The sequence below is a fragment of the Nipponia nippon genome, unplaced genomic scaffold, assembly GCF_047370975.1.
Source record: "Nipponia nippon isolate SJK-2023a ecotype South Korea unplaced genomic scaffold, ASM4737097v1 scaffold_5, whole genome shotgun sequence".
Taxonomy (NCBI): domain Eukaryota; kingdom Metazoa; phylum Chordata; class Aves; order Pelecaniformes; family Threskiornithidae; genus Nipponia; species Nipponia nippon.
Genome location: NW_028262369.1, coordinates 97,407,159 through 97,432,944, shown reverse-complemented (window position 1 = coordinate 97,432,944; position 25,786 = coordinate 97,407,159). Strand labels below are relative to the sequence as shown.

The 25,786-nt window shown below is 38.2% G+C and overlaps 1 long non-coding RNA gene across 1 annotated transcript in view; it reads left to right on the top strand.

Moving 5' to 3' along the window:
* Positions 1-25,370, top strand: part of LOC148052399 (uncharacterized) — a 48,274-nt gene extending 22,904 nt beyond the window's left edge. Inside the window, exons 2-3 of the long non-coding RNA XR_015699065.1 lie at positions 18,417-19,162; positions 25,197-25,370. This is a non-coding gene — a long non-coding RNA (uncharacterized LOC148052399). The remainder of the gene's footprint in view (positions 1-18,416; positions 19,163-25,196) is intronic.
* Positions 25,371-25,786: the final 416 nt, after the last annotated feature.

Genomic DNA, 25,786 nt, shown 5'->3' with positions numbered 1-25,786 from the left:
TGCAGAGGGAGGGTCCTTCTGCCTGCATCACCCAATTTCTTAGATTTGCTCAAAGCATGCCTAATTTATTTGCTCCCCCAACATGTGGATTAAGGATTTTTAAAATTGCAGTCATCGAGCAACTGTGGGAAGTGCTGATGATAACAGTCACACGCAGTCGTTCCTCTCAGTCCTTGCCATGCAACCGCTCAGCATCTGTCGAGTCATTGCTCCGAAATGCCTTGTCACTATGGAAGGGGGATGCTGGACCCCAGTGCAGAGCATCCTCGGGACAGCCGTTCCCTCCACGAGGTTGTGCCTTTGCTCTCCAGCAAAGGTTTCAGTAACATCTTCCCCTCCAGTTTGGGCATTGCAAGAAATGGTGAAACTCTTCAGGCTGTACAGTGTTTGCTGTTTCTGAGGCGGTCAGAGAGTCACCTCTGTGCTGTGGGATGTGTGCCAAAGTTGAAAATTAAGAAAACAACTTTTAAAAATCCCCAAAAGTAGCTGCATGGCCTCATGCTTGAATGGGGGACCCCATGGACCCAATAAACATTTTAATGTGAACTCCAAAGCTCTGCCTGGCTTGTTGGAGCGGTTGGGTTTATGTGCATTTACTGCAGCTGCTCACTTTACCCTTGTGCTTGAGATTACTGCCTCCTTCCAAGGCAAACACCAAGCTGAAAGGTAGTTCTGAGGGAAAACCAATTGTCAGAGTGGGCCAGGGACCTAAATTTCAGCACATCGGGTTGAATGCTGACTTTGGCGATGCTGGTTTGACTAAAACAGAACATGACACCGCAGGATGTTATTTTCGCTCGTGAAAGCTGTCATCTCACCATTTGATTTTTGGCTAAACTAAGTGCAGCTTTAAGCAATAATCTTTATTTTTTAACAAACTCTACATTTACATTTATTTTAGTTTTGTGTGTTTTTTTTTTTTTTTAATGAGTTCCTTCGAGTCTATTTTCCAGCCTACCAAGAAACAGTTAAATGACTGAATCTCAAAGGTTTTAGTACTTCTACAAACAACAGTCACAGGGAGGAAAATTAGCGGTTTTCTGTTAATGACTCATATTAGTCCTCTTTGGTGGTCCAAAGCGATGGATTATATATATATATTTTTTTTTTTCTTTCTCCCCATTTCTTCCATATGCCTGTCATGGGTCTGCTTTTTTGATTGCTAGTTTTGTTGTTAAAAATGTCACTCTCTGTATTTGCCCTCCTCCCCATAGAATCTTTAAAACTAAACGCAGGAAAAATGGAACATACCTGTCATTTAGACCAGCTAGAACAAAGGTTGATAGAAAATACATTCCTAGTTTGAAGAGGCTTCCCTGCTGATTTTGTTTATCAGAAAATGGCAAGTTTTGTTCCTAATGGACTGAAATTTAAATAAAATCTGACTCTGGAAATAAAAGCAGCCATTATGACAAAATAAAATTATATATTTTATAGGAGAAATTGAATTAAAATGCTAGTTTCCTTTGGTTAAATTCTTTTACATAAGGAAATGAATAAACGAGAGAGAGTGAAATAGAATGAGATAGAAAGCTGATTGTTGAAGTAAGCTTTTTAAAAATCAATAATCTCTTGTAATTTATATTTTTGAAAAAACTTTGAACAGACTTCCATACAATATCTTGAATTATAGCTACATTTCTATGTTTCCTTTCATTAGAAGTTGAACTAGGGGTTAAATAGTGTTTTCCCCCTGGGATCTCAGGTTCTTATCAGGCTGTGGCTTTGGACTACAACCTTCTACAAAAGAAAAGCCTCTCCAGAACCTGAGTTAATTGAACAATTTTATTTATTAACATTTAATAAATAATTATTTTTTTTTTAAATCAGGTTATTTTGCCTGCTAGAATGGGAACTTAACTATCAGGGGACATGGTGGAGCCAAGTCAGGGCTAGGGAAGATGATGGCTGCGAGCAATCCACCTGGTTGAGACTCAGTTTCCAGGGATGCAGTTCATGTAGATTCAAGTGTTTTAAGATTCAGGTCCAAAAACCTAATGATTAGAATTAAAATCAACTTGTATGCCCAGAAGGTAATTTGGTATGTTGCTGTATGCACCCACAGCCATTTTGTCAACCTTAAATTGGCTTGCTTTGGAGACATCCTTGCAGATTTTGAACACTGGCAAGAGTTTCCTTAGAAATAAATGGCTGGGTTTTGGATAGGCAAATAAAAGACCTTGCAAACTCTAAACTATTAATTAAATTTAAAGGGAAGACTAGACCTGTAGGAAGCCATTGTAATAAACTTGAAAGTCCATTCAAAGGCAGGTTACGACTCTCCTTTTGGGTTCAATTTGCAGATTTCCCACCAGAAGCAGGAGGCATTCCTGGACCAGAGGTAAAGAAGTTATGAGCTGTAGTGATGGTTTGTTTCTCCCTGAGATGTCCCACCTGGCCCCTAGGTGAGAGTGCATGGGAAATAAAATCCTGGGGTACAGCAAATGCTAAATCAGATTTAAAAAAAAAAAAATAAAAAAATCACAAAACATAGATTCTTGAATTTTCCTCTGTCTTTCCTAAATTATGACCTTTTAGCAAATGCAGTGTTTCCTAGTGGGCTGGAGGATGGAACAGGTCTGAGAGCACCAAAATGTGGGTCCCCACACATCTTCCTGGTATGACAGGTAGAACCGCCCATTTCCATTGAACCTTGGTTTTCATATCTGTAAAATGGCAGCAAGGCAGCCTGGCTGTGATGAGAACGGCTTCGTTCACCCCCACAGAAATCTCTGCCACCCCCGAGTGTTGGCAGGGTTATAATTATTGTGGTCTTTAAACAGCAGCTGGGGAGATCTGTTAGCAGATGTTTTAAAAGTGATTTGAAGATGAAAATATCTAAATATTCTCATTACTGTTATTATTACAGCTGTCCAAGGTGATTACTGTGATTATACAGCACCTTCCTGACATGTCCCTAATGACAAAATATCTTGTGGGCTGTGAAGGGTTGAAAGCAATTCCTCTGCCCCACAGGAACATGCATATAGGACCTGGTTTGGGGCAAATCAAGCCATGGTGCGGGGTTGGTGGTGCTGGGCTGGCCACAGCCCTGCTTTCCCCAACGGCATTTGGGAGGATGGAAATCCCTGGGTGTTTTTGCCCATCTGTTTGCCAGATTGTCCATGGTGCGGGGCTATGGGGTGTCAGAGCGGCGGTGCAACAAGGCTGTGGGCTGGCACTTGTCACGCTGTTGCACCGGTGGCTGCCCAAGCCTTTCTCCAGTGATGCAGAAATGCGGAGTGAATCAAGGAAATTGCTAAAACTGCACAGATTCCTGTGGAAAGGTGTAATGCAGTAACATCATACAGGACTTTGCTTTTTTTTCTTCTTTTTTTTTTTTCCCCGGGGTGGGAGGTTGTGGTTTAACAACTGGTTTAGCTGTTTCATTTGCAAATGAAGTCTAAGCCAAAACTTAGGGCCATGAAGGTAAATTTAGGTTCCCAGGTCTATATTTAGGCATCCAAATTGAAGTGGTATGATGCCCCCACCGGCACCCTGATGAGCTGCACACAGTGGCCACCAAAATGAGCAGGTGTGCGAGCACACTGCACGTTTCCAGCTCATGTCTCACTTACATTCAGAATATAGGGTTTCAAGCCTAATTATAGCAGACTGAGTTGGAGAATTTTAGTTGTTTCTTGCTAATAGTTGATGTGGAAAAAGTCTGTTCTCTGAGAAATTAAATTCAGTTTCATTTAATGGAGAATTTGTCTGCAAGAGATGGATGTCTGACATAGGGCTTACCTGTTGGCGTATTCATGGGTTATTGCCTGGATGCAGTATTTCAGAGCTCCTGGTAATAATGGCGAGGCAGAGGGGGACCAACAGCTATTACAGTTGCTTTTATGCTCTGTCAGATGCCGGAAAATGCTCCTTTTCCAAGTGGCAGAGGGTACTGCCACGGCTGGTCCTTCTCCAGCCCAGGTAGAGCAGGGCAAGGCCTGCTGCAAAGACCGACGGGTTGTGCAGAGGCTGCTTTCCTAACAGGGACCATTTTGCTCAGGACACCAGTGGGAGCAAGACAAGAGAACACGACAGCTGTGTACCTACAGCTGGGGACAGGGGGAGATCCAATTATGGCACCTTGCGTTTCGTTTGGGGGGGAATTGATTTAGCTACATGGACCAAATGAGAGACAAAGGATCCTGGTTTGGACAGCTGTGCATTTTCACCAGATGTATAGGATCCAGCTTGGGGCATTTCTAAAGAATAACTGCTGGAAGCCAGCTTTTACAAGGACAAGCCAGCTTCCAATGCTGCTACTCAGTGTTGAGGATGTTGCTTGTGCATGGGTGGGAATATTCCTGCAGAAAGCAGGGTGCTTGGTGGAGGACAGGAAGGTCCTTGTCTGCTGTGCCTGAGCACCAAGAGTTGCATGCTTCCCTCTGAAGCTCTAAAGCTTTTGAAATACTTCAAATACATGCTCTGGTCTCTCTCTCATCCAACGGCAATCAAAGCTGGATGAGTTGTTTATGTGCTCCTTTTTGGAAAGGTTCATTCCCCCTTGAAGATGAAACAACCCCGAATAACTTATGGCTGCCACGTGAGCAAGTCATGAGTATGTGTTTGTGTGTGCACGCTGTGTGCGCGGTGATCAAAAGATACAAAACTCTCTGTGTATTTGTGGGCAAAGTCCAAGTACAGACAAGGGCCCTGACAGTGTTTTCAGAAAATAAATTGCTCATGATAAACCTACTAATTCATCTGCAGGTTTTCCTCTTTCCAAACAAACCTGCATCAACTGAAATCACTTGTAACGCAGCCAGTTAATATGCTGGTTGTATTTTAACTCTCTTATTGAGTAGGGTTTAGTTTCTTCTTTCCCATCTGGCTTTTTTTTTATTATTATTTTATATTTGATTACATCGTATTGTATCTGATAGTTACCAGAATTAAGCTCTCTTCACCGTAATAAAACCTCAGTAAGCCTGGAGTGCTTTGGCAAAAGTAACCTCAAGCTTGTTTGTTGAGACGGTTTTGCCAAGCCCACACAGCTCTAATTACATCTTTTCACTGGCCTGTTTTAAACTGTCCCCTCTTTCCAAAGTCTTTTGTGTGTTATTCAGAAATACATTGTTATAATGAATACAGTATGTTTAGAATAAGTTTCACTGGATTTGGTAGCCAAGCAATTGTACGTTTTTATTAGAGGTACTGAAGACTTCCAATAGAGATAATATTTATACAGTCGTCCAGAATTGTTTGCATTTAGAAGAATAAATAAAATGAATAATATCCAAACAAGATAATTAAAATGTCAGTTACAAAGTACCTTTAATTTGCTTTGGCTTTTGATTTGCATATTCCTTCCTTTACTTTGAAGACAAAGAGAAATATACTTGATACCAAATCTCCAGCTCTCTAATATATCATGTAATAGCAAGTACCTCCCTTGTGGACTGTATTTACAGTAAGATTACAGAAGTGCACCCACATTTGCATCTTTGGTCAGCATTTTTCAGTACACAAACCTCTTCTCTCTGGCTTTGTCAGATGCGAACTTCCATTTTTGTTAAATCAGTGTTGAGGATGATCAGAAAAAACCCAAAGCAAACCAAAAACGAATAAACACACAAACTCCTGAAGTTGTATGTAGTGCTTGCTAAAAGCTGTGATGGACAGGTAGTTGTGGAAAACAGTTTTCATTAGCCACTGAAGTGTCCTTCTGTAGGTACCCTTATTTCATTCAACCACTCCCCCAAAACAAATCAAACTCCCCTGTTATTATATATATGATACTTAAAAGTATATCACACACACAGATAGTTAGGTGGATATAGCTATACATGTATCTATATATATACATGTAGAAAAGAAAGAGAGAGTAGATCTGTTAATCACAGACATTTAAGGCCTCTTGATTTATCAGCTGTGGAATATTTCCTAAAGAAGTGGACTTTGAGAAACTATAGCACTGTTTAAAGTATGTGTTTGGAGCTTACCGGCAGCAGTAAGATAACAGAAGTACAAAAGTTACAATAAAAACTGTGTGAACCTGTTGCCTGTTACATCCCTAGTGTTTTCTGTCTGTTTATTACATGTTTAGCACTTATTTTAAAAATATATAAGCTTACAATACCTGGGAGTATGTCTGTGTTTTGGACTAGCAAATTCTTTCTTGTGTTTCATGAACATGGCCATTTTTAAACAGGCTGGACATTTCTTAACCCTGTTTCTTTTGGTTAAACTATTTTTTTAACTCTTACTGTGCCTATGCCATGAATTAGTTGTCATTACTACTTATTACTCTCCATTTTGATCTTATGTAGGGGTACTTTGCAAAATCTGTTGGGATTACTCAAGATGAAAGGGTTGCTATGCAAATATGAAATCTTATTCCCTAGTATTTGTTACTAGTTGCAAAAGCACGGATTTTAACTGAACAATTGTATGGCATCCTGAATAAACAGGGATGCTGGCTAACAAAGGCTGTATGTCTCTAAGACAAGTGGAAAAAACAAGTTAAGCTTTTTATTTTTATAATAGTTATTTCTATTCTCAATTTCTCTGGCATGCTTTGTTAAGCAGATCTTTATTTCCAGAGACTGAAATGTACTCCTCTTTCTTTTTCCTTGAAAATTAAAAGCTTCTACCTTAAAGAAGTGAATGATACATTATCTGCTATCTCTAAATTGAACCCATTTGGAGCTATTTGCATCCTGTAGAAACCTACAGCTGAGTGCTGTGCTCAGAGGTGTAATGACTGGTTGTCACAACACGCTGGAGGTGGCCCCATAACAAAATGATCCCCTGTCAATCCCCTTGCAGGAAATGCATTGGCAACCTGTAATTCAGCCTCAGTATTAACATCCTGCCTAGGTTTTGTTAAATAGCACTTTCTAGGAAGTAGATCTGCCGAACTTGTGCTTAATAATGTTTTAAGGGGAATATTTGATGGAAGTTTTAGAAAGCATCACATGGGGTTAACAGTGATTTGTCATTTGTTTCTAATTAAAGGACTTAATCTCTTATCACTAGAACAGCTTATTTTTTTATACTAAAGGCACAGATGTGAATGGAAACATATTAATGAGATGTCATACTACACAGTCATTTAGTGTTTTGTTTAACTTAAACATAGCAGAAAATGTGCATCTAAGTAGACACATGTAATGACATTGAGATAGAATTATAATTTCCTACATTTGCATAACCTTTAGCAGCATCCACTTTAGATCCACCTTGCAGTGGTTATTCTATATTCAAAATTGATGTTTGTTATGGTAGTAAAAGGGTCTAAAATCACACAATGACATTGTTTTCCAGTCAAATGGCCTGTTTTCCTTAAACCAAACATACGTCTGTTCGACTTTGTTGGTTCTTCTTAAGAGAGGGAAATAAAATCTGTCCAGTCTGACAGTTGTGGTTATTGCTCTTGCAAAGTGATGAAAAGCAAAGGTTAACCTCATCCACAGGTACCATACCTTTTATTGTCAGGTATGTAACAGGCACTTTACTGCCGAAATATTTAAAAACAAGGAAAAAGTGGCATGAGTTAGTATGTTATTTAAGGCCTAAAGAGACCTTTTGGTCACATGTTCTGGCACAGACCATCACGCATCACTAAGTAGTATCTCCATCAAGGTCAGATAACCTGTGGATGAACAAGAGAGGGCCATCATTTCCAAAAAGTCACTTTCTCAAGGTCACAAAAGAAGTTGGAGTTAGAGCAAGGATGAATGAGTTATTTAACATATGCAAATCCACTAATGAGGTATTTTTGAGCCTAAGTGTGTACATTATTGGGAAAACCTTATGAGAAATGAAAGGTTTCAGTCAGCTATGTATAACACAGTTGCCAGATAAATATAAGTGAATATAAGTGAAGAATTCATCGAAGTTATACATTATATTTTCTTTATTCTGAGAGGTGTGTGGAGCTGCTGCTGCTCCAGGTTGATGACTCCAGCTCACTTTTAATTTATAATGCCGAGCAGGAAAGGCGCAAGGTGCCTAAAGTTGTGGCAGCCAGTGGGACGTCTGTGGGGCTCCTTCCTTAGGGAAAGAGCTGATTGCCAGATTGTGACTACCCCCAGGATGGCTCACGGTCCTGCGCCAGAACAGCCCATGCAGTCTCAGCACACATAGTAAACTTCCATGCTTTGAATAAGGATAAAGTCAAATAAACAAAATACAGAACTTTTTCCCCAAAATGTTTTCCTTTCCCATCCTGAAACTACCATGGCAGGCTGCTCTGCTTTTCTTTCCCCAGTGCCAATATCACAGCTTCCAAGTAGATTTTAGTCATTTTCTCTTTTACATATTTATTTTACACAGTTTTTTTTCTCATCAGATTCAATTTTTTTAAAAAAAAGTCTCATATCCATTCATTTTTTGCTCACTGATCTTTTCCATTGCTCTGAACTCCTTCAGAAACACCTCTTCTTGAGAGCCTTCCTACCGAGATCTCCCTGAGAACTTACTTTACCCTTCTTGGCAGCCTCTTTCAACTCCTATCTGCACCCCTCTCTTTATCGTGTCTTCACTGTCTTGGCCTGCAAGTGCTCAGCTATGTCTTTGCAGCAGCGTGCAGTCTTGGGCAGAGATACTCTAGTTGTACGCAGAAGAGGTGGTTAGTTTAAGTGGAGTGTTGGGATGATATTGCTTCAAGGACAGAATGCTATCAGGAATGCTATTTGAGGAGTGGCTGTAAAATCAAAGAAGAAATAGGGATTAGTAGTAGTGGAACTGTGAAGTACCATAGCTTGAACAATTATCTTTGTGAGGTGTTGGGGCAAAACAGAAAGGTTTTAATCAAACAAAACAGGTTCTTGAGAAAACAAAAGTCGAACAATATTTTTACTGTGCCTACTTCTATTGCCTTTTACTGTCTTCTACTTACTCTTCTTCATTGCCAATGCTTCTAAAAGGAAAGCCTTCAGGGCAAGTGGTTAGAAGAAGTAACAGTTTTCTAACAAACGGTTATGACTGGCAATAGCAATGGGTGGAAAATGGTTCCTTCCCTGGTGGCAATATAGTGCACGTGGCCTAGACAGCGCTTTTGCTGGAAAGGATTGCAGGTTAACCATGCATCGCAAAGGAGAGGTAAATCAGCCAGTCAAGACCTTGGTGAGAAGTTTCATTAGCTTTCTTCCACCTGGGTTTTGCATAATTGTATTTTTTCAGAAACTGTTGCTTGGGCATGGAGAGGAGTAGTAGTTTGACATTTATGTCACTGTTTTAAATGTTATCCAGAAAATTATTTATAAAAAAATAGCAGTCGAGTTTAGCCAGCTATGAAAATCAATTGCCAGAACTCATGGAAACCATAAAAATTGAAATTTGTTTTGGAAAAGAGCTTGTAAAGTTACGATCAGCTTGATGTATTTTCCACCAGAGAGTTCTTTCGATGTCAGCTCTAGCAAATAACCCACTATTTTAGTGATTTTATTTTTGTGGAATATATATATGTATTTATATGCTAGTAATGAGTAAAATAAATAATTAAATAAGTCTACATTTTAAAACAAAAGTGCCTGTATTTTTCCTCTAAACTGGTTTATAGAGGTTATGAAGTAACCATGCTATGGTGGCAGTCAGTTTATCAAAATGGACTAGTTGAAAGTAAACGAGGATTATTTATGTCAATATTCATTTGCTTTGAGTACAGTAACTCCATCTAACTGTTTGATCCATTACACTTCAATTCAAAGGATTTCTCAGTCAGTCAAAGAAAAAAATATTCATTAAAATAGTTAAGGCAGAAATAGAATGGAACCGTCCTAATTGCCTTAGAATAACATTCTGCACAAAAAGTTGCATGAGTAAATCTTTTCACGTGGGTAGGAAATGTCCCTATGTATTAATTTAGAGACTTAAACCATGAATGAACATAAACCCTTGTTTTTCCATTCAGAATATTTGGACCACCATGCCCGTTTTCCTTAGTGCTTTCTTTTGTATTTTCTTAGTGGGAGACCACTTATAGTAGGTGACGTCCCTTCTTTTATAACAAATTGTTTCTTTTGGCTGGCTTGGGTATGATAATTAAGACTGTTCCTTCAGAATTCCAAATTTTACTCTTTCCTCACTTGTATTATAAGTTTTCCTTAAAATAAAAATAATGATATGGTAAGAAGAATCCAAACCCATGTCTATATAGTAACAGCTAAGAACAACTATATAGCAGAATTAAGTTATTTCAACATGCAGTGGTTTTCTCAGGTGGCTCTAACCTTTGGCTGTTGTTGATAGTCAAGAACAGCTCATTACTAGAGGACTCCATAAATATGTTTCCTGGCATTATGAAACAGTCTTTTAGAGAAAAGGACAGAAATGTGTTATTTTTATTTAGACAAATGTTCTACTTTTGTAAAGATGTTCTCCTTTGCTTAATGGAAAGACTGTGATGCAAGTGAGAATATTTCAATTTTTTACACTGGCTATCAAATACAGCAGAACTAGATGGCCTTAAAAGAAAATAAGAAAATAATTGAAAATTTGAATGCTTATGTACACTGGCTAAAAGGAAAAAAATTAGATTCAGTTTTGGAGATGAGACTTATGGTTTTCAGCCTTTGACTTTCTTATTTTAGTCATTCACAGGTTTTAATGTTGAGTGAAACTCAAAGGCTGCACCACAAACTGCAGAATAAGCCTGGTGGTCAATTTGGTTATCCCTCGGTATCTCTCTCTGTAACAAGGGCAGGGTCTGAAATGCTTTTGCATTTCTCCTGTGCATATTGAGTGGTCAAGCATGCTATGATGGCAGAAGACTTTATTATCAGGGCTATCTGCATACCTAGCAAAGCAAATCTTATGCGATTTTAGTATTGAAATAACAGGTATGCTGGGTTGCATAAATTCAATGTCTAGAGAACAAAAATTAATTTTGTGCCAGCTAGAATGCAAATTATTGAACCTATTTCTAGTCTTTTTCTTATAAAACAGCAGTGTAAAACCCAGGTAGGACACATCTGTACAGAGATGCCCCAACCTCTCCATCCAGCCTGAGATTTAGGTCTGACTGAGAGACTGCTGGTCCTTTCAAGTGTGCAGAGAAAATTGTCAGCCCAGAGTTTAATAAGCATTTCTGTTCCCCTTTCTGCCCTCTGCAAAAGTTTGAAAAAGGCTCATAAATGGCAAAAAGGCTGTTGTATACAGGAAATGTAACTTGGCAATAAAAGCCTGTTTTGAAGTACACTACATGGTTTCTGAATAAATATTTCTTTAATGCATGTAATTACCGGATCAGCAGAATAAATGTGGTCATGTCCTTGTAATTAATACATTGTCAAAAGTTCATTTAAGTATAATAATTTCACAGGAAAAATGCTGTCTATGTAGTTTGTGCAATAATTTGTTAAATTAAGTGCAATAAATATAAAATTATTAGTAGATATATATTTTTTTAAGTTCTTGTTCATTTCAACATGCCATCTAATACTCTTAAAAGGATTTTTTTCATTAAAAGAAAAAATGTTAAAAATAAAAGTGCTGTACTAATGTTTTTCTTCTTTTTGCTAAAGGAATTTTCAAGCAGCACCACTTAGTACTGCAGCTGCAGTTGGCAAATATTTAGTTAAGAATTGTGTAATCAAGTTGGCAAAGGCTTGAAGATCCAGTGAGGAATGCACAGGGAAGGATGCCTGTTTATCCATTGTACAAAAACAAAATGTTTATCCCTGGATTTGGTGTCATACTTCTTCAATTCTACCCAGAGCTGATTACAGGGCTGGGTAAAATGTTACAGCTGTATGGAGTTTTTAGCAATGGGAAGAGTGTCATTCTTGATATTCAGAGCTTATTTAAAATAATTCTTCAGAAACGAAGTATTCTCATTTTTCACTGGCAATCTCAAAGCGGTGACTTTTGTTTGGTGACTCGTTTCGTTATGACTGGGGAGACAGAGGCTGCGGAGCAGTGATGTGACTATGAATACTGGTGGTGGCCATGGCCAGGTTACCCAGCAATATCAATTTGTTCTCAATCGGCGTGTACATATTATTGACTGCTGGTGAACTGTATAGTTCAGAGAAATTTCTGTTGGTTTTATACTGGTTGGAGGAGGGCTGATGGTACCTGCTCTGGCACAAAGCTTGTTAAGGGGTTGCTGACCCATTGCCACGCATTGAACAGTTTTCAAGCAGCAGAAAGACGTTTTACTGGATCAGGGCTTTGTGCTGTGCAGTCATGGCATTTCTCATCTGGCACTACAACTCCTTAAGTCTATGTATTATATTCTTGAACCCTCGTCAGAGATTAGTTTCTCACTTGGCCACGCATATGACGAATTGATGTTAAAAAAGGAACTGGAATTCAATTCCCCAGTTTCCAAACTTGTGCTCAGTTGGCGCTCGCAAGACCACACTTCTCCCATATGACGTAAACCACAGAATGACTAAGAGACTATAGGGCTTTACAGTACTCCTAGTCAGGCTCTTAAATTTATCCAAGCAGTAGAAGCCTCTTATTCCGTTTGTGGAGACATTAAAACTTCAGCTTTTCTTTCTCACTGAAATTTCATAAAATTTGGTAACCTATTGTGCTAGCAGAGTTCAGCACATAGGGCAATATTTGAAGGATATGGGCTAGGAAGGAATTCAGGTGGTTTCAACAGAAGCTGGAAACAAACCAAACCACCCACCCAACCAACCAAAACCTGGTTGGATGAGCAGGCTCAGAGAGGGCAGTAGTTAATGAGTGGATTAAATCCTAACCCCTGGATGTCTGTGAGAAGTGATAGAACCCGCATGGTGCTTTGAGACTTATTGTGTGCTAACATCTTTATCAATGACCTGGAGGAGGCAATGGGATGCACTCTTAAGACGTTTGCAGATGACACCAGACTAGGGATCTAGGTGATACACTCAAGGTCAGGGCTTCCTTTCAGAGGGACCGAGACAGGTTGGGGGAGTGGTTCAGTAGGAACTACAGGAAAATTCTGCCCTAGAAAGGAATAATTCCTGTGAGCAATTCTGCTGGAGACCATCTGGTTAGTGAGCAGGTCCAGGGAAAACGCCCAGGTGCTGGTGGGCAGCAAGCTGTGCAGGAGCCAGCAGCATCCTGAGCTGTAGGAGCAGGGATGTGGCCAGAGGCTGAGGGCTGTGATTATGTCCCTTTACTCAGCACTTGGTGTGGGGCAGGAGGATGAGGGACAACAGGCATAAGTTGGAAAGGTAGAGATCCACACTGCATACAAGGAGGAACTTTTTCCCCATTAGGGCAGTCAAGCAGGGGAGCAGCTTGTCTAGAGATGTTGTGCCATTTCCATCCTTGGAGGTTTGCAGGGCTCGAGTGGATCAAGCCCTGATCAACCAGGTTGGACTCCAGAGCTGACCCTGCTGGGGCAGGAGATCAGGGCAGAAACCTCCCTTAAACCTCCCAAATTACTCTGTGATCCCATGGATGTGAGGAAATGTTTAAAAAAATCCAAATCTGTAAATCTGAGCCACACTTTGTCAGCTCTGAGTTACATGCTAAGAGTAAATTACAATATGTAATGAGAATCCAAAATCATCTCTGACGTCTGTCAGCTCCAGCATATAACCCACTGAATACCGCAATTTAATGCTAACACTTATATTTGCTCCAGTGAGATATAAATGTTACTTGACCTCAAAAACAGGTCATGAAGCACATACGACATCTTGCAATTAAGCTAAAAGATTCATTGACAAACATCATTCAAGTAGTACGATTTAGATGGTTACAAGAAACCATAAAAATGTTGTGATATTGCAAGGAAATTGGCTCCAATGGGTCTATATTATATCTTGGCATTGAGACATTGTATGCAGTAAGAATAAAGCAATACTGCTCATAAACAGAGGAACATTAATTATATACATTTAATTTTATGTAACATTACACTTGTGGAAAACACAGGAAAATTCATGTATTGTAAATGTCATCTTTTTTCCTGAAGGAATTTTCCATTATTATTTTATGATGATAAAATAAGGTATACTGATGCATTCTCAAAATAATTTTATATTTATTTTTACGTATTTCAATAATATTGAGTCAATAAAGATGATATCAGGAAATCTATGAACTATAATGAATTTTATTTACATTTTTATTATAGCACTAACTTCACATCAGTTCCCTTCAAGTGTATATTTGAAAAAATGTGCAAATCATCTCTTTTTAGCAAAACTACCCAAAACATCTCAATCACTTTTGTAATGAAATTTTTATTGCAGTGTTTGAAAATATTTACATCAGCAAGAAAAAATGTTCATCAATTGAGGCCATATTCTGGGAGAACAGGGAAACTGGAGTAACGTAAGTGAAATATTACATGGTGAGAACTGGCCCTTGACTCGATAGCCCTTTTTTGGAAAATGGTAGTATCAGTACAGTAAGATGAATATGTATCAGCATAGAGAGAAGTTCCAGAACTTGTTATGCAGCATAGTATTGGTAGATGAAGCTTTTTCTTTTTAAACTTGTGCTTCAGGATTGTCATGATCGTATTAAATGGGATTGACAGTGGTTCTCAAATTGTAGTCTGAAGACACTTATCTAGACGCTTTAACCACTGGTTACAGTCAGAATCAGTCAACTGTGTCTTCAGAAGTGTTTTTAACTAAATTTCTGATGAGATGAGTGTTTTGTCGTCTGAGAGAAATTTTGAGGGTGGACAGCAGACAGTTGGAACAAAGTTTGGGGGCTCGATGGTCCAGAGCAATTAATGCAGTGATTGTGTATTGGAACCTGGGAGGAAAAAGGTGTTTCTGGCAGGGAGGACAGAAAGGTCTTAGCCACCTCTAAACCAGTGTCTCTTCATTTGGAAGCGTTAGTGGCACAACTGATGGCATTTGTTTAAGGCAGCCATCTGGTAAACATGAGAGTATAATGCACCATATTGCACTCCCAATAACATTTTAAACTGTTTGCAATCTCAATAAACTTTTAACTTTTGAAACACATGCACAGAGGACAGTTCCTTGCTGCTGTTGGAGGGAACATCAGATTTACATAGTGTCTGTATACTTCCATTTCCAAAAGCTGCAAAGTCAACAGCCAAAAATAAAAGCAGGCCAAGACCAGCAAAAACTCATGCAAATCTCTGCTCACTGTTTTTCAGTTCCATTTTACTCATTTTATCACTACAGCTTGGGGTTGGGCTTCTGGATCGGGCCACTGGGAGCTGCAAGGTGTGGACCTCACTTGTTTTTTTCCACAGGAGGAGATGGCAGGAGTTCTTTTTGAAACTTTGGTGTTGAGAGTGTACAGAAGTGCCTCCAACCAATAACTGCCTCAAGTCGTAAGCAAATATATAACTTTTCAGAGTTTTTCCTTCTTTTTTTTTCTTTTGCTGTGCTTGCTTCACATGGTGGATGAAGAGATGAAGCATTCCTTGTTCTCTTTTGGCAAGGTAGCTTTTGGAAAAGCAACAGAATTGACATAAGAGCAATTTACTTCACCTGTTCACTTCACTTCTGTTCTGTTCTATTCTGTTCTATTCTAAAATAGTGACATCTGCAGCTGACTGTATGTTGTATCTCAGCATATTTTCTGCATCCTTTGGTGTGGTGTTGCTGCTCTGGTCTAGCTGTGACCACCCAGAACAAGGGCGCTGTGACTTTATTATATACTGGAAAGAAATGAGTGTTCTTCCAGTCATCCATACAAGGTCAGTGTTGATTAAATCTGGGTTCCTGTTAAATTGTTTCCAAATCCAAACCACCTTGCTGACCTGAATTTTCTATGTTTCTTATTGCACGAGGCATCTGCATTGAATGGACACTCTGTACAACCACATCGTTTTGTCTTCCAGAGAGAAACGTGCTGGGTTTCACATGCTGCCTTCTCTGTTGTACTGCTACCGTACACCATGCTACTCAGACAGGGTAGCAACAGATAGTTGCCCTATTCTTTTCCATTTAGTGCATTGTGTTTTTCTTTAGATATTTCAGCGATGAGCCATCTCTTCTAGGATGGTACCCCATTATTATAATATGCCAGATACTTATGTCAAGGCATTGATGTATGTCATTAACACAATGGAAATAAATTCAAACTCATACGTTGTATTTCACACACTGCGTTTTATCTTGACCTCCTAAGGTGAGAGACAGATGTTTTCCATTGGCAATGCTATGGTTATTTGTTTATTTTTGTAAAATGCACATCTGAAATCCACCTATATAAAACTGGAATATGGGTTGCATTTTAAGTGAAACCAGGGAAAAATATGCAAACTTTGAGACATGAAAGGGAAAAAAACCTGCAGCAAGCACCAGGATATGTGAGTGAGTAAGCATAATAGATCAGAATAAGGCCCTAAATCAATTTTATTTTCACAGTTCTAGCATCATAAAAAGTGGGTGGCAGTAAACCAATTATTATGCAACTTAATGAACTAATTAGGAAAATCAGAGCAATAATGGTACTGGTACAGACTGATCTGAATATAAAAAGTAGAATTAAGTTCTCAGTATTGAATTTTTCAATACACAGGATTATATAATAACTTTTAAAGCAGTTTGAATTTGGGGAGAAGGAGGATTGCATCTGTAGTTGCTGTGGGTACCCAAATGATCTGCTATTTCATGTGCTGAACTCGCTGTATAAGTACACTCACGTGTACCGATTTAAAAAAAACCAAGAAGTAAGGACCAGATCATTAAAAGCTTCATTTGCATTTATGTGCCCCTGAATACTGTTGAACTACTGATATCTGTGGTCAGTAGGTGCTTAAATACCTTGAGCAGACAGCTTAGGTGGTTGATCCTGCAGGCTGGTGACATGAAACCTTGTACACTGGGGTTGCTGCATAAACCCAAACAGTGGTTTAAGCTTTAAAGTGGGATTTGCACCAGACTGAATGCACAGGAATAGAAGAAAGTAATCACAAAAGCACAGCTTCTCTTCCTTAATATTAGTATCGTAGAACACGCTATGCTTTAAACTATTTAAAAAACCTCACATAATACTGTACATGTTGACAGAAATTGTAAATATATTGCTATCAGACCAGCATTTCTCATTATACATCTGAGATTATGTATGAGTGTTTCAAGACATTCAATAGTTTGTTGATTTTCTTTCTTTACAACATTTCTGCCTTTACATATGTTGATAATATGATGTGTGATTATGGGCCTAAACCTTTTCTCTTTAACATCAATGACAAGGTTCCTTTTGCCTTCGGTGCTGGAATTGAAATGAACCCTCATGAATTTCTCCATCATTTCCTTGCTATTGTGAAATGTACTATAGTGTTTTCATTGAGTCATAATATATTTCTTTATCATACAATTATAAAATAAGGTTTCTTTACTAGTGTTTGCATGATTCCATGTCTGCTTTATCCATGTTTGGCAAATTTAAGAGCTATAATGTTTGTACGTGGCACATGTTGATTTTTTTAAATGGCCTTTATGATATTTGGATATGGAATTGCTCTCATAGATTGGGTCCTACATATGTCAGGGCAGTTTCTGCCTTGAAATACAAGCTTTGCGTTCTCAAATGGAGTGTTACTCGTGTGTGTGTGTGTACCCAAATGGCTATGCCAGTATCTGAAGAATTGTGCTGTTTCAGATAGCGTGCATATTTTTTCCAGGAAAGTAGCTGTGTGGTCCACAAGTGTTTCACCACAAAGCAAAGGTGAAAGTCATTTTTTAAATAGCTTCATGGAAAAGCACAAGTAAGAAGAAAAATAATTTCTGCTTTCCATGATAAAACCAATCAATGTGAATAGTTTTGTTTATTTTCCTGGTCAAAAAGTCACTGTCAGAGTATATTCAAAACAAATGGGGAGATGGGAGGGGCAAATGGCCTTAAAGCAAATGTATCACATACAATACTTTTTAAAAAAGAGAAGGAACCCAGGCCAGCATGATAAAAATGAGCATTTCCAATACAATTCGTCACCCATGCATAAATCTTGCTGACATTTTCAGTCACTTTAATAGCCTTCCCATTTTATAAATCAGTATGAACTTGCACAGTTGCAAAAAGTGTGTATTTTGAACATCTCATTTGCATACTTTACCAAAAGCCAATGAGGCAGTGGAAGCAACACTGGTGATCATAATAAGTGTTTGGGAAAAGGCAGAAAGATCACTAATGGTTTGCCTTTAGGGATTTCTGTACTCCATAGGGGACGAAAATGAGAAATATTTTTCAAACAGCAGGGGTAAAGGTTTTAAAACTAGAAACACATGGAGTGATAAAAATGTTAGTGCCACAGGGCGCATAGCAGGAAAAATTTACAATGTAAAAACTGTAATTTCAGCATTAGGAAGTAATAATCGTGTTTCATCATTGTTATTAAAGCATGACCCTTAAAGTCACATAAATTAGATATAACTTTCTAGAGAAGTGTATTAATCTTCAGTGGAAAATATTAGGAAAGTTTATTATCATATGAAGATCAGAAGAAACTGTTTTTTATTAAAAAAATGAAGTTAAACTTGGTGTTGTTTTTTTTTGTTTTGTTTTGTTTTTTTTTTCAGAAGAAATCTCAAGCATTTTGAAACAGCAGATAGACTTGTGTTTACTCAATGCAGAATGCAGTGACCAGCTTTGCTCCGAAAACCAACAATAGTTACATGAGAAGAAACAAACAACCAACAATTAAAGAATGAGCTAAGGAAATCCAGGAAGTTCTATTCATAGGCATAAATGGCTTATATTTTGGTCAACATAGTCTTTCTATTGTGTTGATGCCAAATGCATCCAAATGATTAATGAAGAATGTTAGAGTCGTCAGAAAAAAAGAAAAATAAAATTGTAGCCTGAGGTACCACAAGAATATCCGCTGGGAGACTTGAAATAGAACCGGTTATCCGAGGTGTGTAATTAGTGACTGAGGGATAGTTTCCATCCTATCTGTAAAGGGCAATTTTACGAGGGCCTCTGTATTTCTTGTAAGTGCTGTTTAACAAGGTCACTTCACCTGCGAGAACTTTTGGGTAAATTTGTATTCACAGAAACCTAATGGCACACTAGCGCTGGGGGTGTGGGACCCCCCAGCTCTCCTAGCTTGGGCTATGAAGAAGTGGTGCAACGTGGTGGGAGTGGACCTGCTGGGAGAAGCACCTGCTGCCGAAGACCACACTGTACCACTGGAGTGGATTCATCCAGGATGAATGTGATTTTTGTTGCCTTCCTGGCTCCGAAATCCCAGATTGTTTCTTGAAATGGAGCACTCAGGGTGTGGATTCAGCACTCTTTGCTGTGACCTACAGAAGCTGCCCAGGTGATAACTAGAATAAGAGACTGATCTCTGCATTACTCTATTTCCATAATTTTATCTTGAATTTTCCCTCTGGATTTCAATTTAAAAAACTAACTGCTGGCCTTTTAAAGTGGAATAGTCTGTAAAAGAGAACTCAGACGAACCTGACAGACTGGGTGTAATTTTAATTTTCTGGAGATAAAGAATGGAATAGCGCTGTGTTATTGATAAAGCCTTTTGACTTCCTGCAAGACAAACAAGCTTTGACCTGTTAGGGTTTGCAGTGATGGATGAATCTTGTGTCAGAGCACTGAGGATGTGCCTCCTGGAGTGTGATTTAGCCAGTTCTCCATTGCTCAGTCACTAGAGTGAAACCATCGATAACAGAAGAGTACAGAAAAGATCCCTTATCTGTCCCCCAAAGGTTGAATGCCCTCATTGTTAGGACACAAAGCTTGACTTCCTCTTGCATACTCTGTTTCTTGTCCTGTGCGTGTCCTTTTTCTTTATCCACATTTGTTCATCTGGAAGAGGAAGAGGTCCATAGTTCATTTGAAAGAGTAGACATCCCCTTCCCAACTTAATCTGTAGCTTGACTTTGTGGGTAGTCTCCAGAGAAGCAGTAAACTCTTTCCTAAGTGCTCCGAACACAGGAACGCTATGCATAAAGAGGGCATCATTATTATCTCTCTCTCCAGCTGTGTTCTTATGTGAAAATGGTTGTAGCTGTTGTTTTTTCTGTCCCTTTCTGCCAGTCCCTCAGGCAGTTTATGAAGCTCATGCATAGCCAAAGATTAGGCATCGTGCGTCTCTGTGCGGTTGGAACTAACAAGGCAAACTTGCCCAAATGTGTCTTTTTTTGTTTTGTTTTGTTTTTGTTTTTTCTTTTTGCAGGATGCCTTTCCTGTTTGCATCAGACGTGATTTGAAGATTTCTGTCACTAACCTTGGTGGCAGAAATTGTCATTTTCCAAAGCAGAGAATTTAAAATTTTCTTACTTTGTAAAAAATTAACAGTTTTCTAGTCCAGAAAGTCCTCCTTCTTGGTCAATATGCTCTAAACACCAGCTACTGAAATGGTCCCAATGGAAAGAGGCTTCATCATTTTCTTACTGAAAAGGGAAAGATATTAGATATTACTCTGTTTAAAATGGGGCAGCTAAAGTAAGATAATAAAATAGGGAAAATAGTGAATAATTGGTGAATTTGTTGACTTTATAGCTTTATGGTGCATTTTGTGAAAAATCTGCTGTTTTCAGATATTCCTTTACCATAAGGTGAAATGAATGACAGAAATGACTTGCTACTCAATATTATTAGCCGTCTGTTTTATGCTGGTATAAATTGATTTAGAAAAGAATTTGGCAAATGTTGAGCAGTCTATATAATGTTAGAGACTAAAGGTTTTGATTTCCACATACAGAATCCTTCTTTATCTGGAAGTCTGCTGCTGAAGTCACAACTTCATTAGTCAGCAGTCTGTTTCTATAATAGTGATCTGTAGAATAGAAATAAAAAAAAAAAAAGTCCCAGTGTATGATAGGTTTATGTATATTTTTAACGTTTCAGAATTTGAAGAGTAAACTGATGGCATGCACTCTGACAATGAACTCGAGTGATCTTAAGAATTATTAATGACATTCATCCCATAACAGTATCCATCAATGGGACCAAATGTGGTCAGCCTGGAAAGCAATGCTCTCAGTGTACCAGCTAATATCTGCTCTACCTGTTGTTGTACATGGGGAAATTTCCATTGTATATGGGACTGAGACCAAAAATTAACTTAGGTGGCCAAATTGTAGACTAGAAAACGCTGTGTGCTGGTGCTGCAGTCACGAAACACCTCTGTCTTTGTGTGGATGGTAGTTAAAAATTGAGCCTTGTTTAGAAGCTCAGCCTCTGAAGCTGGAGCCTGTAACTGCTAGAAGAGGTGATTAGGTTTAGCTTTGGAGATCAGGAGTGTTTTTGCATTTTCTAAATGTAAACTGCAGCAATTAGACTTTAAAAGAGTTGTACACATAACATGTAAGTTTTTAACTAGTGTCTGAAATGTTTATAATACAAAGTTCAATGTAGTTCCATAGCTTTTGGAGGTTGGCACTAAGACATTTCAGTCTTTTCCTCTGTGAATTGAATAATCTTTTTAGAAACTCTGATTGCATTAACTCAGATGTTAATTTGTTAAAATTTAGTACATTTGGTTGTATCTATTCAGTTTATTTATAATACGTATAACCTGTGGTCTGGACTTTGTAGTCTAACAGTTATGTTTTTCAGGATCCATTCCCTAAACCTTTAATCTGTGATACTTTAAGTCCCTCAGCTTAGGTACTTCAGTGTGAGAAATTGGAGGAGCAATACAGGCTCAGCTCCAACAACCCGTTTTAAGACCATCTTTCCAATAGCCAAAATACTAAATAACCAGAAAGAGGTGGAAGGTGTACCTCTATACATCTAACATATGCAAACAGTCAAACAGAAAATAGTAGGACCTCTAAGGCAAAACCTAATATTTACAACTTGAACTGTTTCAGTGAATAATTTGAGTTGGTACCATTTGGAAAGTGGTAAGAAGAATTGGGCAAATTATGATATAGCTTTAGGACCAGCTATAGCAAATACATGTTGGGGAGTGGTAAAAGGTGGAGAGACATACTGGAAGAAAATTAGAGGGTACCAAAGATCAGCCTTAAAACGTATTTTATATAATATTTTCATGAATGATCTTTGGGAAAAAAAAATTGGTATTTTTTTTAGCACAAAGTTTGGAAACATCACCAGTTCAAAACTGATTTGAGATATACAGGAAGAACTAGACCATGCTGAATGCACCATGAAGAAGTTTATATGGGATTAAATTTAGCACTGTGGAAATTCAGCTACTTGCGAAATAAATTTTCTATGAACTGGAAGTTCTCAAAAGAGAACAAAAGAGGAAAAAAAAGGAGTTGATTGCACATGGGTATTACAAAATGATTGAGATCTACCAATACAAAACTGTTATGAAAAAGAAAATGCAATCTTAGACCCTAGCAAGAGAAGTATTTCTAGCAGAAAAAGAGAAACAATATAATTCTGCAAGGGTCTTGTCATTTTTTTTTTCTTTTTTCCTCCAACAACAATATTATTTAATTTTCTTGTAGTTTTTTTTCTTCTTTCTTCTGGCTGTGTGGGATCAGTTTCTCTTATTGCATCCATTCTTTGGCATGAATTTACTGTAAATATATTCATAGTTACAGTCATTATGCATGTATGACATATGTAACTTTACATGTCCTAAAAATAAAAGTATGGGTCTGAAATAGCCCCCCCAATACAAGAGTAGTTATGCAAAGACAGAGCATTTACTCTAAGTGGGATCATGTCATAGTTTCTGGATTCCCCTGGGAGGTCAGGCATATATCTCAGTATCTTGCTGTGGGTCAGAGACACATCCTGATTGTCCCTGGACAAAAACTTCTGCCTTTCTTTTCCATTTGTCTCATGCAGCTGAAATGAGGGTTTGGAGCTGTTACATGATGTAAGATTTTCAAAGGCAAGCTCACTTTAATGGGTGGGTGCATCCTTTGGTAGAGGGTCTCTGAAAGTGAACTTTTTCTGACGAGGCAGAAGGTATACACTGAGGAGATCCTGACTGCCAGGAGAGGACAGTAAGGCAGTAAGAGAAGCAGAAGTGTCTTTCGTTGACTAGTGGACCAAGAGGACTTGGGCATGCCGCAAGATCCTGGGCTGCAGGATAGCAGGATAGACACTGGAGATCTCCAGGGAACCTTTGTCAGAGGTCATTCATGTATATGGGCAGAAAGAGGTATAAAATTTAGTAGTTTTTAAATGCTTCTGACCACTTGTAAGAAAAAAAAAAAAAGAAACAAGATGAAATGGACTGAAATGAGTTCTTAAGTGAAACCCACTCATTTAGATGTGTTTTCTCACATTTTCTTTATAAAGATTATGGATTTCTTAATATACTGTCTTAAAATAAATCATAGTAATCTTGTATTCCCAAAGTCAGCCAATCAGTCAGTAGTGGGCAGTCAACATCCGTGGAAAACCCTACGATAATAACGTTTATCCTATAAATAACAAACTGGTTCATAGGCCTGATGGAAGGACATAAATTTTGAGGGTGTTTTCAGTATCAAGTGATTGAGAGGTTTATTGTATAAACGAGAAGTGAAACACATTATTAAAAGTTATGAAAAAATACAGTGTCTTAATAACTGTAGAATGCCAGTCAAAACATGGTATTTTGCCATGCTACTTAAATTCAGCAGCCTTTTTCCCCATGAAATATATTTTCCCTATGAGTTTTTAAGTAAATATTTTCTTGGGAAATTATGAAGTGTATATTGCTTAGGAAAATCTAATCTTGAATAAAATGCATTTAGCCACGCCATTAGCATGTTAGAAAGGGCGCAGTATTAGTCTCTGTTGACCTTAAAATATACAAATGTATTGGGTTTTGCCAAATTACCAGTTTTCACAGGTTTGATATGGAAACAGAGAAATATTATTTAATTTTACTTTGATCTGATACAATATTAGCATCTATTATATTTAAAGTCTGTGCTTCATACAAGCCATGAGAAACATTCACACAGGAAGAGGTGCTCTGGGGCACAGCAAGTATAAAGCAGATTGCAGGAGGGTACTCTATAGTTGGAGGTAGAGAAATGCAGTTGTAGTCATCCCCAAACTTGTGAGTGTGCAAAATACTTCTAGCTGAGAAGAAAATATAACGGTCAAGCTCAGCCAAAATATTAGAAGGTTGAATGCAATTCCGTTCTTTGCCGGTGCGCCTAGTGTCTGTGTTTCCTACCATCTGTATAGATACAGACGTAGAGATGTAGAACACCATGGAGAGCAGTCATAGGTGAACTATTCTGTCTCTCCTGTTGAATCTCTGCTATTGTGTTTGACCAATAAATGTTAACTGCAACAAGTTAGTGTTTCAGCTCTTAGGTTTTAAATCGTTTGCCTTATTGGTCTTTGGTGCCATTAGCATTGACCACTTGACATAAATGCTCCAACAGGTCACTAGGACTCTTCACTGAAGCGTAGAAGAGTTTATTACAAAAACACTGAATCAAGCAAGAAGAAAAACCCTGGTTTTGGTAACTGAATCTCAGTTTTTGGTGTTGGTCAAATGAGAACTGTTTTCTGCTTCTCAGTGCATTGACAGTGTAAAGGGTAAACACATCAGATTCGGTCATTGTCCAGAAGAAAAGTAATTTATAATAAATGTGCAACTTATTGATCTTATTTTTCTCCAGGTTTTAGATACAACAACTCATATTCCATCAAAATTATGAATTATTGGTAGTTGGTTTCATTCCTACAGATTTATGTTCCTAGTCAAAACCCACATTTTTATCAAAATATTAATGGAGTTATAAGAACATTTGGGAAAGTGCACACATTCCAGGTATATCAACCATCACTCATGCTGATGGTGTGAACTGATCTCCTCTAACACACTTCTTTGAACAACTATGGTCAACTGCAAATATAATTTTTGAATCTTTTCCCCAATATATACTATACATAGATGGGAACATTTACCTTTTGCTCACTATAGCTTAGAAGAGTGAAATATTTTCTTATGCACAGAATATCATACCTCTAATAACACAATAAACTTTTGCAAATATCTAGGTTGATTTTCTGTACCATACAAATTGTAGATCTCAGCCATTTCTACATCATGCATGTATCTTCTGCTGAACTAGAGCATAACCTCTTAGAAAAATATTGTGAATTGATTTAAAGACCTTGAGTTAAGGAGACCCGCATGAATTGTTCCTGTGATTAATTATTAGAGAACTGTGTTGTGTTTCTACTCTGGATTTGAGAGCGTATATTTGCATTTGCCAAACTTTGGAGCTACTTATGCCATTTTCTCTAATAGTGACTGAACTTTGTATTTTCCTTCTGGTCAAGGCACATTTTAACCTTTACTAGGGATAACTAAGAAGGATTTAACTTAGTAAGTCTCTCTCCAGGAAGACGTATCTGAAAAAAAATTCAGAAACACCTTTTTAAACCCTTCGCAGGTTTGTGACATGGAAGTAGTAGAAAGGGGCAGAAGATGATGCATGTTTTCCTGCCTGATTCTTCCAAAGACGGAATGATGATGGAAGTGAACTACATATACAAGAAGGGAAGACCTGGGACAGACAAAAAGGCATGAGAACCATTTGGCAGCCTGCAAGTGGTTAATTTGAGCTATGATAACATTTCAGTACCTGAATACTGCTTTTTTGTGTGCTGGAAGTTGCAATATTCAGATTGTAGCTCTTCTTTATGCATTGTCTGAGCTGATGCTTTAAGTACTAAAAACCAGAATGGCTACAGAATGGAAATTACATTGGTTACTCCGGGGCTGGATTTTGGAGCATAGTCAATGTGAAAGTGGTAAAGGGGCAAATTTTGGTGAACAACATTAATGGAGAGTGCAAAAGCATTATCAGCACAGTGGGGGAGGCTTATTAATTAGGTTTTGTCAGGATTAGTAGTGATGCCAGTGAGTAAGGCAAATTCTTTGGCGTCCCAAAGCACAACGAGCATGCAGAAGGAAAGACAACTGCTGATGTCCCTCTTTGCCTGGCATTTGGTATGCACGGGCGTAGGCATCCAGCGAGCA